We start from the raw sequence: 17,089 nt of genomic DNA, 5'->3' as shown, positions 1-17,089 counted from the left end.
GGAGATATCCTGCAAGATTAATATTGTTTTCATGCCTGCTAACCATCCATTTTATCCCATGGCTCATGGAATAGTTTCAACTGTCAGCATTTTTATTTAAGAAATATATTTTGTCTAGTTTCTAAGGATCATGTCTCTGAGGTCAGGATTCCTGACCCAGAGACAATGGCCTGATGGGTAGCACCTGAAGGTATCATCAAGAGTAACTGAAATAAGTTGACAGCTGTAATGGCATGAACCTCTGTGAGTCCCTTCTCTGTGGCATCTATGCCTATGTTTTTGAGAAGCCTTCTGCCATCCAGCAACAAGGCATTCTTCCTTGTATCAGGGTTATGATATGATTGCTCAAGCCCAATCTGGGACTAGGAAAACAGCCACTTTTGCCACATTAATTCTGCAACAAGATGGAATTGAATCTAAAGACTACACAGGCTTCGGTCGTGGCACCCACTAGAGAGTTAGCTCAGCAGATACAGAAGGTAGTCATGGTATTAGGATATTACATGGGTGCCCCCTCCCATGCCTGCATTGGGGGGACCAATGTACATTCTGAAGTGCAGAAGCTGCAGATGGAAGATCCCCATAACATCATGGGTACCCCAGGTCATGTGTTTGATATGCTTAACCAGAAATACCTGTCTCCCAAATACATCAAGTAGCTTGTACTGGACAAGTTGATGAAATGTTTTTTTCTTTTATTTTTTTAATTTACATCCAAGTTAGTTAGCATATAGTGCAACAATGATTTCAGGAGTAGATTCCTTAATACCCCTTACCCATTTAGCCCATCCCCCCTCCCACAACTCCTCTAGTAACCCTCTGTTTGTTCTCCATATTCAAGAGTCTCTTATGTCTTGTCCCCCTCCCTGTTTTTATATTATTTTTGCTTCTCTTCCCTTATGTTTATCTGTTCTGTGTCTAAGTCCTCATATGAGTGAAGTCATGTGGTATTTGTCTTTGACTAATTTCACTTAGTATAATACCCTCTAGTTCCATCCAGCTGATGAAATGTTAAGCCGCAGATTCAAGGACCAGATCTATGACATATTCCAAAAGCTCAACAGCAACACCCTGGTGGTATTGCTGTCAGCTACAATGCCTTCCAACATGCTTGAGGTGACCAAGAAGTTCATGAGGGACCCCATTCAGATTCTGTTCAAAAAGGAGGAGTTGACCCTGAAGGGTATCCACTGATTCTACTTCAATGTAGAAGGAGAGGAGTGGAAGCTGGACACATAGTGTGACTTGTATGAAACCCTGACCATCATGCAGGCAGTCATACTCATCAACACCCTAAGAAAGGTTTATTGACTCATTGAAAAGATGTACACCAAAGACCCCACCATGTCTGCTATGCACAGAGATATGGAATGAGATGTTAAATGAGATGTTATCATGAAGGAGTACTAGAGTACTGGCTCTAGCAGAGTACTGATTACTACTGATTTGCTGGCCAGAGGCATTGATGTGCCACAGGTTTCTTTAGTCATCAAGTATGACCTTCCCACCAACAGGGAAAATTATATTGACAGAATCAGTCCTGGTGGACAATTTGGCCATAATGGTGTGGCTATTGACATAGTGACAGAAAAAGACAAGAGGATTCTTCAATACAGGGAAACCCTCCATAACACCTCCATTGAGGAGATGACCCTCAATGTTCCTGAACTCATCTAAGGAACTGTCCTGCTACCTAGTCCTACTGAGGGTTCAGTCCATGGGGGGCTTAAGAGGAGCAGGAGAGGGGATGGAAGGGAACCAAGGGATGGACATCTTGTCATTTTTTTCTTTTTTTCTTTGAATAAACGTCACTCTTTGAGGCAAAAAAAAAAGAATTTTGTAAGGTTACAGCTTCCATAGATAGTGGTTCCTTTATCTGGACAAAGTAAATTGAAAACCTTCTGGTAAGAATTCATAATTCTAGATGTCATTAAGAACTTTCGTGATTCACAGGAAGAGGTCAAAATATCCATATGAACAGGAGTTTGAAAGCAGCTGATTCTAACCATCATTGATGACCTTGAAGGATTCAAGACTTCTGTGAAGAAAGTAACCACAGATGTGATGGAAATAGCAAGAGAGCCAAAATTAGTAGTAGAGTCTGAACCTGTGATCGAATTGCTGCAATTTCATGATAAAACTTTTTTTAACGTTTATTTATTTTTGAGAGAGAGACAGAGCATGAGTGGGGGAGGGGCAGAGAGAGAGAGGGAGACACAAAATCCAAAGCAGGTTTTAGGCTCCGAGCTGTCAGCACAGAGCCCAAAGCAGGGCTCGAACCCACGAACCATGAAATCATGACCTGAGCCAAAGTCTGATACTCAACCGACTGAGCCACCTAGGCACCCCTCATGATAAAACTTTAACATTGGAATTGCTTCTTATGGATAAACAAACTAGTTTCTTGAAATGGAATCTTCTCCTAGTGACAATGCTGTGAAGACTGGTGAAATGACAACAAAGGATTTAGAATATTACATCAACTTCATTGATAAAGCAGCAGCAGGATTTAAGACACTGACTACAATTCTGGAAGAAGTTCTACTGTGGGTAAAATGCTATCAAACAGCATCCCATACTACAGAGAAAAATCATTCGTAAAAAGAAGAGTCAATGCAGCAAACTTCACTGTTATCTTATTTAAAGAAATTGCCACAGACACTCAACCTTCAGCAGCCACCACTCTAATCAGTCAGCAGCTGTCAACATCAAGACCCTCCACCAGCAAAAATAATATAATTTGCTGAAAGCTCAGATGATAGTTAGCATTTTTTTAGCAATACAGCATCTTTTAATTTTTGGAGGGAGACTCTAAATGCTTTTTATTTTTTTAAGTTTTTATTACAATTCCAGTTAACATATAGTGTAATAGTAGTTTCAGATGTACAATATAGTGGTTCAATACCTCCATATGACACCCAGTGGTCATCACAACAAGTGCACTCCATAATCCCCATCACCTATTTAACCCATCCCCCCAACTACCTCCCCTCTGGTAGTTTGTCCTCTCTAGTTAAGAATCGGTTTCTTGCTTTGCCTCTCTCTTTCTTTTTTTCCTTTGCTCGTTTGTTTCTTAAATTCCACATACAAGTAAAATCATACAGTATTTGTCTTTCTCTGACTTAAGGGATGTCCACTGTTTAATACACATAATTTTACACACACTTAATAGACTATAGTATAAACATAACTTTTCTATGCACTAGGAAACCAAAAAATTCATTTGACTCACTTTATTGTGATATTCAGTTTATTGCAGTGGTCTGGAAACCAAACCAGCAGTATCTCCAAGGTATGCTTGTACTTTTTTTCTTGATTTATGGAACAAAGCTCCCAAAGCAATGTCAAATAAAACTTACAGGGGCGCCTGGGTGGCTCAGTTGGTTGAGCATCCAACTTGGCTCAGGTCATGATCTCACAGTTCGTGGGTTCGCACCCCACATTGGGCTCTGTGCTGACAGCTCGGAGCCTGGACCCTGCTTTGGATTCTGTGTCTCCCTCTTGCTCTGCTCCTCCCCTACTCACGCTCTGTCTCTCTCTCTCTCAAAAATAAATAAACATTAAAAAAATAAAACAATAAAACTTATAAAGGCAGATGTTCTTATTTTGTTCCTGAAGTTTGAAGGGAAACATTCTATGTTTCATTATTAAGCATAATGTTAGATGTGGGTTCTTCATATGTGCCTTTTATTAGATTGGTAAATCCAGCATTATATAAAATATATACATTGTATAAATCTATATAAATTATTTGCTTATATCAAGAGTTTTTACATCTATAATCATAAAGGATATTGGTCTATAATTTTCTTTTAATCTTATTAGGGTTTTAGATAAAAGTTACACTGGCTTCATAATGAGTTAGGAAATGTTTCACCCTCTTTTGCTTTTGCAAAGCATGTTTCACAGAATTCACACATGAAACCATTTGGGACTTGAGTCTTCTTTGTGAGAAAATTATTTTATTAGAAACAATTTATTTAATTTAGTATCACTCTATTTCTTCCTGTGTCAATTTTGTTCAAATGTGCCTCTCAAGGAATTTAAGTAAAATGATTCATAATATTCTCTAATGTTCTCCCATTATGAATGTTTTATTTAATTTAGTCTTACTAAGAACTTATCATTTTTATTAATCCTTTTAAAAAATCACTTTTAGTTTTACTAGTTTTCTCTAGTCTCCATCCATTTTCTACTTAATTGATTTCTGCTCTGATTTTTTTATTTCATTCTATTTTAATTTGCTATTGTTTTTCTATTTTCTCCAGTAGGTACCTTGGATTATTCACTTTAAATCTTTCTTGCCTTCCAACCACTCTGGAAAACAGTATGGAGGGTCCTCAAAAAGTTAAAAATAGAACTATCCTACGATCCAGCAATTACACTACTATTTACCCAAAGGATACAAAAATACTCATTCAAAGGGATACGTGCACTCCAACGTTTACAGCAGCAACATCCAAATTATGGAAAGTGCCTAAGTCTCCATCGACTGATAAATGAATAAAGAAAATGTGGTATATCTATACAATGGAATATTACTCAGCCATAAAAAAGAATTAAATCTTGGGGTGCTTGGGTGGCTCGGTCAGTTAAGCATCCAACTCTTGATTTCAGCTCAGGTCATGAGCTTGCAGTTCATGGATTTGAGCCCATCAGGTTCCATGCTGACAATGCAGAGCCTGCTTGAGATTCTCTCTCTCCCTCACCTTCTGCCACTCCCCACTTGCAAAATTCACACACCCTCTCTCTCTCAAAATAAATAAATAAACTTAAAAAAATTAAATATTGCCATTTGCAACAATGTGGATGGAGCTAGAGAGTATTATGCTAAATGAAGTAAGTCACAGAAAGACAATTACCATATGATTTTACTCATGTGGAATTTAAGAAACAAAACAAATGAACATGGTGGGGAGAAGAGGCAAATCAAGACACAGACTATTTTAAGTTTATTTTGAGAGAGAGAGAGAGAGAGAGAGAGAGAGAGAGAGAGAGAAAGAGAAAGTGAACATGAGCAGGGGAGGGGCAGAGAGAGGAGGAGAGAGAGAGAATCCCAAGCAGGTTCCTCCCTGTCAGTGTAGAGCCCAACATGGGGCTTAATCCCATGAATCATGAGATCATTCCCCAAGCCAAAATCAAGAGTCAGACACTTAACCAACTGAGCCACCCAGGCACCCACAGACTTTTAACTATAGAGAACTGATACTTGCTAGACGGGAGGGGAGTGGGAATGTGTTAAATAGGTGATGGCTATTAAGGAGGGCACTTGTTGTGATGAGCACTGGGTGCTGTATGTAGGTGATGAATCACTGAATTCGACACCTAAAACTAACACTACACTGAATTTTACCTAATTAGAATTTAAATAAAAACTTGTAAAGAAAAAAATCTTTCTTTCTTTCCAATATAAGCATTTAAAACTTCCCCACTATGAAAGTGGATGATGGACACTGAAGAGGGCACCTGTTGGGATGAGCACTAGGTGTTGTATGGAAACCAATTTGACAATAAATTTCATATTAAAAAAAATAAAAAATAAAAAATAAATAAAACTTCCCCGCTATGATGTGACAAGAAGAGCAGTCACCCCTGCGCAATTCCCCCTGAAAGTCCAGAACCTCACCTTATGTCAGATAGACCCTGAATGAGTCTCATAGAGACACTCTTACAGCCTAGAGCAGGCTCAGAATTGCTATGTGTGAGGTGCGGCCTGGGTAGAATAGGCCTGAGAGTAATGCCCAGGGGAAAGAGCCTTCCATCAGTCAATGGACCAATACTGTTTCCATGGTTTGGACAAAAGCAACATGGAAACCTTAGAGGCTGGCATCAGGAGAAACTGCATGAGGGGTACAGGATCCCTCTGCACCACCTCTGCAACTTCTCTGTAAACCCAAAATCACTCCAAAGTAAAAAGCTCATTAAAAAATTTTTTTCAGTAAATAAAAAAATTAAACTATAAAATTTCCTCTAGCATTGCAATATTTATTGCATCCACAAATTTTGATAGTATGTTTTCATTATTCAATTCAAAACATTTTCTAATTTCCTTTGTGGTTTTTTTTATAATTGACTGATGAGTTATTTAGAAATATTTCCAAATATGTGAGGGTTTCCTGATTATCTTATCATTGATCTCTAAGTTAATTTTATTCTAGTTGGAGAACACACTCTATTATTTCAATCCTCGAAAATTTATTAAGATATGTTTTTTGGTGGCACCTGGGTGGCTCAGTCAGTTGAGCAACTGATCTTGATTTCAGCTCAGATCATGGTCCCAGGGTCATGGGTTCAAGCCTCACACTGGGATCCACACTCAGCGTGCAGCCTGCTTAAGATTCACTCTCTCCCTATCCCCTGTTCACACTCGCTTTCTAAAATAAAAAAGAAATTTTTTTAAGATACGTTTTTTGGGTTAGCATATGGTCTATCTTGGTGATAACATATGCAATTTAAAGAGGGCACTTGTTGGGATGAGCACTGGGTGCTGTATGTAAGTAACGAATCATGGGAATCTACTCCCGAAGCCAAGAGCACACTGTATACACTGTATGTTAGCTAACTTGACAATAAATTATATTTAAAAAATAAAATGAAGTAAATAAACTTCAAAACAAAATAAATACCTTCATTTTAAAAAAATTGTGTCCTGTTTATTTACTAAATAAATAAATAAATACCTTCATTAAAAAAAAATTGTGTCCTCTGTTGGGTATAGTCATCTAAAATTTCAATTGTGTCAAGTTTTGGTTGGTAGTGTAGTTTAAATCTTCCAAAATCTAACTGACATTTTGTCTGCTTCATCTATCACTTACTAAAAGATAAATCTCCAATTATTATAGATACATCTATTTCTCCCTTTAGTTCTGTCAACTGTTGTTTCACGTGTGCTAAACCTCTATTAATTGTTATATACACATTTAAGATTTTTAAATCTTCAGTAAATTGAAACTTTTATCATTATTAACTGTTCTTTGTCTCTGGTAGTATTCCCTGAAGTCTACTCTGTCTCATAGTAATACAGCAAAACCAGCTTTCTTATGCATGTTTGTACAGCATCTTTTTCTAACCTATTTTAGTTATTATCTATATCTTCATCTTTAAAGTATATTTCCTGTTAACAGTGTATTGTTATGTACTGCTTTTTTTATCCAGTCTGATAATGTTGGTCTTTTAAATGGATAATTTAGTCTATTTAAAAATTAACATAATTATTTATATGGTTTAAGTCTATAATCTTGGCTTTTTTGGTCCCATTTGTTCTTTGTTCCTCTGTTCTTCGTTTTTTGTGGATAATCATTCTCCTGGACTTCTTAGTTCTATGCCCATGATTTCCTTTAGCTCTGTGAGTATATTTAAGGCAGCTGATAAAAAGTCGTGTGTAGTAAGTTCAGTGTCCAGGCATCCTCAGGCACAGTTTCTGTTCATTTCTTTTTTTCTATAAATGGGCTACAGATTTTGTTTCTTTGCATGTCTCATAATCTTTTTTCTTGGAAACTAGACACTTTTATTATAATGTAGTAACTGACAATTTTGATTCTTCTCACTCACCAGAGTTTGTTGTTTCTGCTTGTTGTGGGTTATAATTGTTTGTTTAGTGACTTTCCTAAACTAGCTTTGTAAAAGTGTATTTTTTGTGGTATGTGACCACTGAAGTCTCTGTTCACTGGCTTAGTGCTCAGCCTGAGATCTGACAGAGATTTTCTTAAAGACCTGGAGCCAAAATGAGGAGGTGAGGAGAAGTACTCTCCTGGTCTATGCAGACTGGCCTGAATTAGGGCATTCCTTCAATGCTTAGCCAGGCCATTTACAATTCTGCCCTAACCTTCATTTCTGCATACAGAGAGCCTAAAAATAAGCCAGAAGTGCAAGTTCAGGTCTTTCTGAGCATGTGGCTAGCCCTTGGCATACACATAGACTTTTGATTCCCTGGCAAACACTGTGTAAAGCCTATTACTTCCCCATGTTATCTCCTTCACCCCCTATCCCTTCCTAGGCTTTTCAATGTCTCTGCTGCTTGTCCCATCTGTTGTCCTTTGCCCCAGGCGGCTGCAGGTACCATACACCTTTAAGTGATTTAAATGAACATTGTCCAAGAAGGCTACTCCAGCCTTAGAGAGTTCTGAAGGGGTCAAAACAAATGTAAGACCTTGAGCTAATCACTCATGGCACTACTAGACAGGTCAAAGTACAAAACCCCAATTCTTTCAGAATAAAATCCATATTGCCCCACTCTGGCACTAGAAACCCATACCAGGTACATGGGCTGTTGCTCCCACAGCTGTTACCAGCTGGGCAATGTAGGGGATAGCAGGTGGGTAAGTAAAAGGACCACAATACCCTTTTACCAAAATTTATAAGCCTCTTTCTTCATTAAGCATTCACCTGGTTTTATAGTTTTTGTTAGATTCCAGAGCTCAAAAAAAGTTCATAATAACAGTTTTTACCAGCTTAATTGTTGCTTCAGTAGACGGGTGAATCTTTAAACCTCCCTACTCTGTTATTACTGGTAACTTCATGTCCCTTGTTTCTGGTTAATTGAACATACTTGACAATTTCACTTGTTTCTTCTACTGGCTTTTTAGGTACACTATTTGGTATTTTTAGTACTTTAGAGACTACGATATGCATCCTTAATTTACTATTGTCTTTCCCTAAGTAATATTTTAATACCTCAGAAACAATGTAAGAACTGACTTCAGTATCTCTATTTTCCTATCATTTGTGTTCCTATTGTCATATTTTGCCTCTACACATGCTATAAACTCTGAGACATTATTACTTATTCCTGTTGTTTCTCCACTAAGGTGCCTTTTATCTCTAAGATTTTCTTTGAATGTAATTTACCTAGGTAATCTTATTTGGGTTTCTGTGAACTTTCTGGATCTGTGCACTGGTATCTTTCATTAATACTAGAAAATTCTCAGCCATTATTTTCTCAATTATTTTTTATTCCATTTTCTGTCTAGTCTCCTTTTGGGATTCCAAGCACCCATATGTTAATTTGATTGTATCCTACAGATCTCAAAACTTGTTCAGTTTTATTATCATCCATCTTTTTCTTTAGTTTAGCATGGATAACTTCTAAGGCACCATCAGTTGCCTTATTCTTTCTACTGCTATGTCCTGTCCTGCAGCTAAGCCCATCAAATGAATTCTTCATTTCTGATCCTGAACTTTTTGGTTCTAAAATTCCTATGTGGCTCATTCTTTTACAGTTTCCACTTCCCTGCTGAAATTCTTCACCTGTTCATACACGTATGAAAAGCATACTTATCACAGTTACTTTAAAGTCCCTCTCTGTTAATGCCAACATCTAGGTCATCTATGAGGCTGCTTCTATTGACTATTTTGTCTTTTGATTATGAGTCATTTTTATCTTCTTTCATTGCATGTCTCACAATTTTCTATTGTATGCCAGACAATAATAGGAGCCACTAGGCTAGGAGACTGAGTCAATCTGGGTACTTAGGCTGGGTCTGGCTTTATTTCACCTTTGATTTATTTCAACTATTTTAATTTAGCTCACCACTGTTTCACAAATGTTTGGATAGAGAATCATAACTTTTTCTTCAGCAAGATTAGAGATTTGAGCACCAGCAAGATTTTTAAGGTCTATGACTTTCCAGCCCAGCTGAACCACAAGAAATGTCTCTGCTTCATATGCCACAGAAGATCTCGATCTCATTCAGCCTCTCTCTCTCTGATTTACAGCCAAGCTACCAGCCTCGTAGGCACCTTGGTTTTTATATCTTGGGAAATCACTTTGTACCCACCTGCCTTCTCCCAGTTTTCAGCAGCTGCTGCTATGCTCCCGATGAAGTGCTCATTTATCTCAGGGAGATCTCTCTCACCTTTCATGCCCTATTCCCAACCACTGGCACATCACTTCCATTCACTTGGTAAAGACTCCATGAATCTTGGGGGTTTCCTCACAGTCCCCCTGCCCTTTTCTCAGCCTCTGGCACACTCCCACCCCAAACTAAGTGAAGACACAGTAGAAAATGACTAGCAGGTGAGTGCAAACTTGCTCTGTGACTGGAGGTCTTCAAGATTCTGATCAATCATCAAAAGTTCTCTGAAAGTTCAGTTGACTTCTATCCTATATGTGACAGTTTCTCACCTCCTCCCACCATTCCCCTGGGATAAAAGCAGCCAGTTATGAGTCTATCTGGTCTTAGAAAATATTTGTGTCTCTCTGTAATTTAATATTTAACAGTACTACTCAGTTATAAAAAGGAAAAAAACTATTGAGATATGCAACATGAATGAATCCCAAAATAATTATTCTGAGTAAAAAAAGTCAGACCAAGGCACCTAGGTGGCTCAGTCAGTTACGTGTATGGCTCTTGATTTTGGCTCACGTCATGATCTCCCATTTCATGAGTTCAAGCCATTGATCAGGCTCTATGCTGACAGTGAAGAGGGTGCTTGGGATTCTCTCCCTCTCTCTCTCTCCCTCCTGCACACACACTCTCTCTCTCTCTCAAAATAAATAAATAAACTTACCAAAAAAAGTCATACCAAAAGTTAAATGCATGCTTTTGATTCCATTTATATACAATTCTAGAAGTGCAAATTAATCTATAATGACACAGAGTAGAGCAGGGTTGCCTAAGAATGGGTGAGAGAAAGACAAGAGAGAGGGATTACAAAAGGAACTAGGAAACTTTTGAGAGTAACTGATATGTTCATTATCATGACTGTGGTGATGAGTTTATAATTATAAATATAACATCATAATTAGAAACATAATTATAAATATATATTATAATTAGAAACATAATGCATATATATTTACAGTTAAATATTATACATACATATATCAAAATGTATCACACGGCACACTCTAAATATATACAATTTATTGTGTGTGAATTATACCTCAATAAAGGTGTGTTTAAAAAACAACCAGAATAGCATTGCCATTAAAATACGAAATGATGGCACAAAAACAGACACATAGACCAATGGAATAGAATAGAAACCCCAGAACTAGACCCACAAACGTATGGCCAACTCATCTTTGACAAAGCAGGAAAGAACATACAATGGAAAAAAGACAGTCTCTTTAACAAATGGTGCTGGGAGAACTGGACAGCAACATGCAGAAGGTTGAAACTAGACCACTTTCTCACACCATTCACAAAAATAAACTCAAAATGGATAAAGGACCTGAATGTGAGACAGGAAACCATCAAAACCTTAGAGGAGAAAGCAGGAAACGACCTCTCTGACTTCAGCTGTAGCAATCTCTTACTCGACACATCCCCAAAGGCAAGGGAATTAAAAGCAAAAGTGAATTACTGGGACCTTATGAAGATAAAAAGCTTCTGCACAGCAAAGGAAACAACCAACAAAACTAAAAGGCAACCGATGGAATGGGAAAAGATATTTGCAAATGACATATCGGACAAAGGGCTAGTATCCAAAATCTATAAAGAGCTCACCAAACTCCACACCCGAGAAACAAATAACCCAGTGAAGAAATGGGCAGAAAACATGAACAGACACTTCTCTAAAGAAGACATCCGGATGGCCAACAGGCACATGAAAAGATGTTCAGCGTCACTCCTTATCAGGGAAATACAAATCAAAACCACACTCAGGTATCACCTCACGCCAGTCAGAGTGGCCAAAATGAACAAATCAGGAGACTATAGATGCTGGAGAGGATGTGGAGAAACGGGAACCCTCTTGCACTGTTGGTGGGAATGCAAACTGGTGCAGCCACTCTGGAAAGCAGTGTGGAGGTTCCTCAGAAAATTAAAAATAGACCTACCCTATGACCCAGAGATAGCACTGCTAGGAATTTACTCAAGGGATACAGGAGTACTGATGCATAGGGGCACTTGGACCCCAATGTTTATAGCAGCACTCTCAACAATAGCCAAATTATGGAAAGAGCCTAAATGTCCATCAACTGATGAATGGATAAAGAAATTGTGGTTTATATACACAATGGAGTACTACGTGGCAATGAGAAAAAATGAAATATGGCCTTTTGTAGCAACGTGGATGGAACTGGAGAGTGTGATGCTAAGTGAAATAAGCCATACAGAGAAAGACAGATACCATATGGTTTCACTCTTATGTGGATCCTGAGAAACTTAACAGGAACCCATGGGGGAGGGGAAGGAAAAAAAAAAAAGAGGTTAGAGTGGGAGACAGCCAAAGCATAAGAGACTGTTAAAGACTGAGAACAAACTGAGGGTTGATGGGGGGTGGGAGGGAGGGGAGGGTGGGTGATGGGTATTGAGGAGGGCACCTTTTGGGATGAGCACTGGGTGTTATATGGAAACCAATATGACAATAAATTTCATATATAAAAAAAATAAATAAAAAATAAACAAAGTCTATTACTGCCTGCAAAAAAAAAATAATAATAAAAAAAATAAAATACGAAATGAAAAATAGTGGACAAGAGCAGCAAAATTTACCAACAGACAAGGAATATCCATCACTTTACACTGGAGAAGATAAAAGTTGTGATCAAGCATTTCACCATTAAAAAACATAATAAAGCCTCTATGAAAAAGGACCACAAAGCATAAGTACAATAACTCAAGAAAGAGATGTTAGGACAACAGAAAAAAATTAGACAAAAATGTACACAGCTCAAGAAAAAAGAAAAAAAAGTAACAGAAATGAAGACAAAATTAAAAGAGGCACAAGAAAAAATAAGCACCACAGAATTACAGAATGCATAGTAAAAGGTAGAGGATAGAAATTAGAAAAGTGAACACAAAATGTAAATTGCAATATAGTTAATGTGTAGTAACAGTAGGCTAACATTCCCATGATAACAATTAGAAAAAGCTAAATAAATCACAAATATCATATTTCCAAAGGCATTAGAAAACTGTGAAAACAACAAACACCAGATGACCTAAAATTCCAAAGAAGAGAGAAACAGTCCAAGGTAAGATGACAAATGCCAGCTGTTTTTCTTCCTTCAGAGCATGTGCCAATTATGTATATAGGTTGAAGTTTGGGTTTGTTCCAGACAAAGAGTTGCTATTGAAACAAAACAAAAAGAAACCAGCAAAGCATTTAGTAGTTACAAGGGACTGGTGTAATAAATTGGAAATTTGACAGGGCTCAAACACATGACCCCACAGGATCTGCTAAATTCTGGAGATACATAGAGAATTACAAAGAAGTGCTGAAATGTCTCTATGGGAGAATGAAATTTCCTGAAGTTTCACAGTGTTTTAGAAATAAACACTTGCCAAAGGAAAGGACAGGCTTCAAATAGAAAACCAGTCTTACCCAAAGGAGTTTGCCAAATTTAGTGGTGTGCTAAGACAAAAACCTCTCAATGACATAAATTAAACTTCTACAGCATTTCAGGACTCACAAAGACCATGATCTACCAGTCTCTCAAATAAAAAAGCTCAGGAAGGTTTTACCATAAGGGGGACCTAGACCCAACTCTTACTAAAACTGCAACACCGATCTAACTACTGAAATCCCTGACTGGACTGACAGAAACACTCTCCAATAGAAGACTGTATCTGGAGTCTGTACTATTCTTTTATATGCAATGTCCATCATACAATAAAAACTTACTAGACATGCAGTGGGACAAAAAATATAACCAATAATCAAGAGGAAAAACTAGATAATAGAAGATTCACAGATGATCCAAATATTGTACTAACCAAATAGGATTTTTTTAAAAACTATGATTAGTAAGTTAAAGAAAATTAAGAGGGGCCCCTGGGTGGCTCAGTGGGGTAAGTATCTGACTTTGGCTCAGGTCACGATCTCATGGTTTGTGAGTTCAAGCGCCACATCAGGTTCTCTGCTGTCGGCACAGAACTCGCTTCAGATCTCCTGTCCCCCTCTTTCACTGCCCCTCTCCTGCTTGTGCATTCTCGCACTTTCTCAAAAATAAACTTTTTTTTTTTTAAAGAAAATTCAGGGGTGCCTGGGTGGCTCAGTCGGTTAAGCGACTGACTTCGGCTCAGGCCATGATCTCATGGCCTGACAGCTCAGAGCCTAGAGCCTGCTTATGATTCTGTGTCTCCCCCTCTCTGCCCCCTCCCCCATTCGTGCTCTGTGTCTATCAAAAATAAACATTAAAAATATTTTAAATAAATAAAAAGAAAATTCAGAAAAAATATATAAAATAAATAGTGTTTCAGATATTCAACGAGGACTAGAATCTATAAAAACTAATCAAATATGATTTCTAACAATGAAAAATTCTATAACTGAAATAAAGCACTCAACAGGAGTTTATAAGAAGATTGAACACAGGGGGTGCCCGGGTGGCTCAGTCGCTTAAGCATCGGACTTTGGCTGAGGTCATGGTCTCATGGTTTGTGAGTTCAAGCCCCACATTGGGCTCTGTGCTGACAGCTCAGAGCCTGGAGCCTGATTCAGATTCTGTGTCTCCCTCTCTCTCTCTCTGCCCCTCCCCAGCTAGCTTGCTCACGCTCGCTCTTTCTCTCTCTCTCAAAAATAAAATTAAACCTTAAAAAAAAAAAAAGATTGAACACACCAGAACACAGAATTAAACTGAAGAGAGATCAATAGAAAATACCTAAACTGAAACAGAGAGGAAAAGAATGGGGAAGAAACAAGAAGTATATAATAGACATGTGGAACTTATTTAAAAGGCCTAAGAAACTGACAACTAGTATCCACTAAAAGAGAGGGAAAAATAGTAATATTCAAAAGGTAACGCTTGACATCTTTCTAAAACTGATTAAAAACATCAACCCACAAATTTGAAACAGAATTAAAGGGAAAAGTACAGCTAGAGAAACAGCAAAAGGAATCCAATATATGCCTAACTGAAATAACTAAACAAACACAAAACAAAGAAAGATGTAATTTAGGAATATAATTATAAAGATATAATTTGGGAAAGTTTTCCTGTGGGGGGGGGGTGAAAAAGATTGATTGGAGAGAGAGAGAAGAGGAGGGGCAGAGAGGGAAAGAGGGAGAGAATCTCAAGCAGGCTCTGCACTGTCAGCACAGACAGTGGGGCTAGAACGCACGAACTGTGAGATCATGACCTAAGCCAAAATCAAGAGTCAGATGCTTAACCGACTGAGCCACCCAGGTGCCCCAATAAAGATTTTTAAGGTAAATATTGAAACACACGCTTTGTGCCAAGAAACAGTACTATAGAATGCTCAGAGTAAGATGTAGCTTAGAAATTTTACTGGACTTCAAAAACTTTAAAAAGAAAAAAAACAGTCTCTTTAACAAATGATGCTGGGAGAACTGGAAAACAACATTCAGAAGAATGAAACTAGACCACTTTCTTACACCACTCACAAAAATAAACTCAAAATGGATAAAGAACCTGACTGTGAGACAGGAAACCATCAAAACACTAGAGGAGAAAGCAAGAAAAAACCTCTGACCTCAGCCACAGCAATTTCTTACTTGACACATCTCCAAAGGCAAGGGAATTAAAAGCAAAAATGAACTATTGGGACCTCATCAAGATAAAAAGCTGCTGCACTTCAAAGGAAACAATCAACAAAATGAAAAGGCAACCGACGGAATGGGAAAAGATATTTGCAAATGACATATCGGACAAAGGGCTAGTATCCAAAATCTATAAAGAACTCACCAAACTCCACACCCGAAAAACAAAAAATCCAATGAAGAAACCGGCAGAAGACATGAATAGACATTTCTCCAAAGAAAACATCCAGATGGCCAACCAACACATGAAAAAATGCTCAACATCACTCACCATCAGGGAAATACAAATCAAAACCACAATGAAAACACATGGTATCTGTCTTTCTCTGTATGACTTATTTCACTTAGCATAACACTCTCCAGTTCCATCCACGTTGCTACAAATGGCCAGATTTCATTCTTTCTCATTGCCACACAGTATTCCATTGTGTATATAAGCCACAATTTCTTTATCCATTCATCAGTTGATGGACATTTAGGCTCTTTCCATAATTTGGCTATTGTTCAAAGTGCTGCTATAAACATCTTATGTGGATCCTGAGAAACTTAACAGAAGACCATGGGAGAGGGGAAGGAAAAAAAAAAGTTAGAGAGGGAGGGAGCCAAACCATGAGACTCTTAAAAACTGAGAACAATCTGAGGGTTGATGGGGGGTGGGAGGAAGGGGGGGTGGGGGATGGGTACTGAGGAGGGCACCTGTTGGGATGAGCACTGGGTGTTGTATAGAAACCAATTTGACAATAAACTTCATATTAAAAAAAAAAAAACAATAAGATACCACCTCACACCTGTCAGAATGGCTAACATTAACAACTCGGGCAACAATAGATGTTGGCAAGGATGTGGAGAAAGAGGATCTCTTTGGCAATGCTGGTGGGAATGCAAACTGGTGCAGCCACTCTGGAATACAGTATGGAGGTTCCCCAAAATATTAAAAATAGAACTACCCTACAACCCAGCAATTGCACTACTAGGTATTTATCTGTTTCGAAGGGGCACATGCACCCCAATGTTTATAGCAGCACTATCAACAATAGCCAAAGTACTACTCGGCAATCAAAAAGAATGAAATCTTGCATTTGCACCTACATGGATGGAACTAGAGGCTATTATGCTAAGCGAAATTAGTCAGTCAGAGAAACACAAATATCATATGACTTCACTCATATGAGGACTTTAAGATACAAAACAGACGAACATAAGGGAAGGCAAGCAAAAATAATATAAAAACAGGGAGGGGGACAAAACCTAAGAGACTTTTAAATATGGAGAACAAACAGAGGGTTACTGGACGGGTTGTGGGAAGGGAGATGGGCTAACTGGGTAAGGGGAATTAAGGAATCTACTCCTGAAATCATTGTTGCACTATATGCTAACTAGGATGTAAATTTAAAAATAAATAAATAATAAAACTGTGGAAAAAAATAAATTTAGGCAGTTACACATATATTCTGGAGACAGTGAGAAATCATATTGACTATATATGAATAGCTGTAACAAATGGCATAAACAAAGTTAATAGGGAAATGACAGTTTAAAAAACAATTGTAAGGCTAATGAAAGACAAAGAAATAATATTCTAATGTATCTAGAGCTCTTAAATATTGGCAAGAGTGGAACAAAAGACCCAAAAGAAAAA

At 37.9% G+C, this 17,089-nt stretch overlaps 1 protein-coding gene and 1 pseudogene across 1 annotated transcript in view; one reads left to right on the top strand and one right to left on the bottom strand.

Annotated features, from left to right (window-relative positions):
* The window catches only part of LOC125161063 (eukaryotic initiation factor 4A-I-like), a 34,582-nt pseudogene extending 32,905 nt beyond the window's left edge, over window positions 1–1,677 (top strand).
* Window positions 1–17,089, bottom strand: part of DOCK3 (dedicator of cytokinesis 3) — a 580,531-nt gene that overhangs the window by 531,092 nt on the left and 32,350 nt on the right. The gene's annotated exons all lie outside the window — the stretch shown is intronic.

The sequence above is a fragment of the Prionailurus viverrinus genome, chromosome A2, assembly GCF_022837055.1.
Source record: "Prionailurus viverrinus isolate Anna chromosome A2, UM_Priviv_1.0, whole genome shotgun sequence".
Taxonomy (NCBI): Eukaryota; Metazoa; Chordata; class Mammalia; order Carnivora; family Felidae; genus Prionailurus; species Prionailurus viverrinus.
This window is presented reverse-complemented; position numbering and strand designations above follow the sequence as displayed.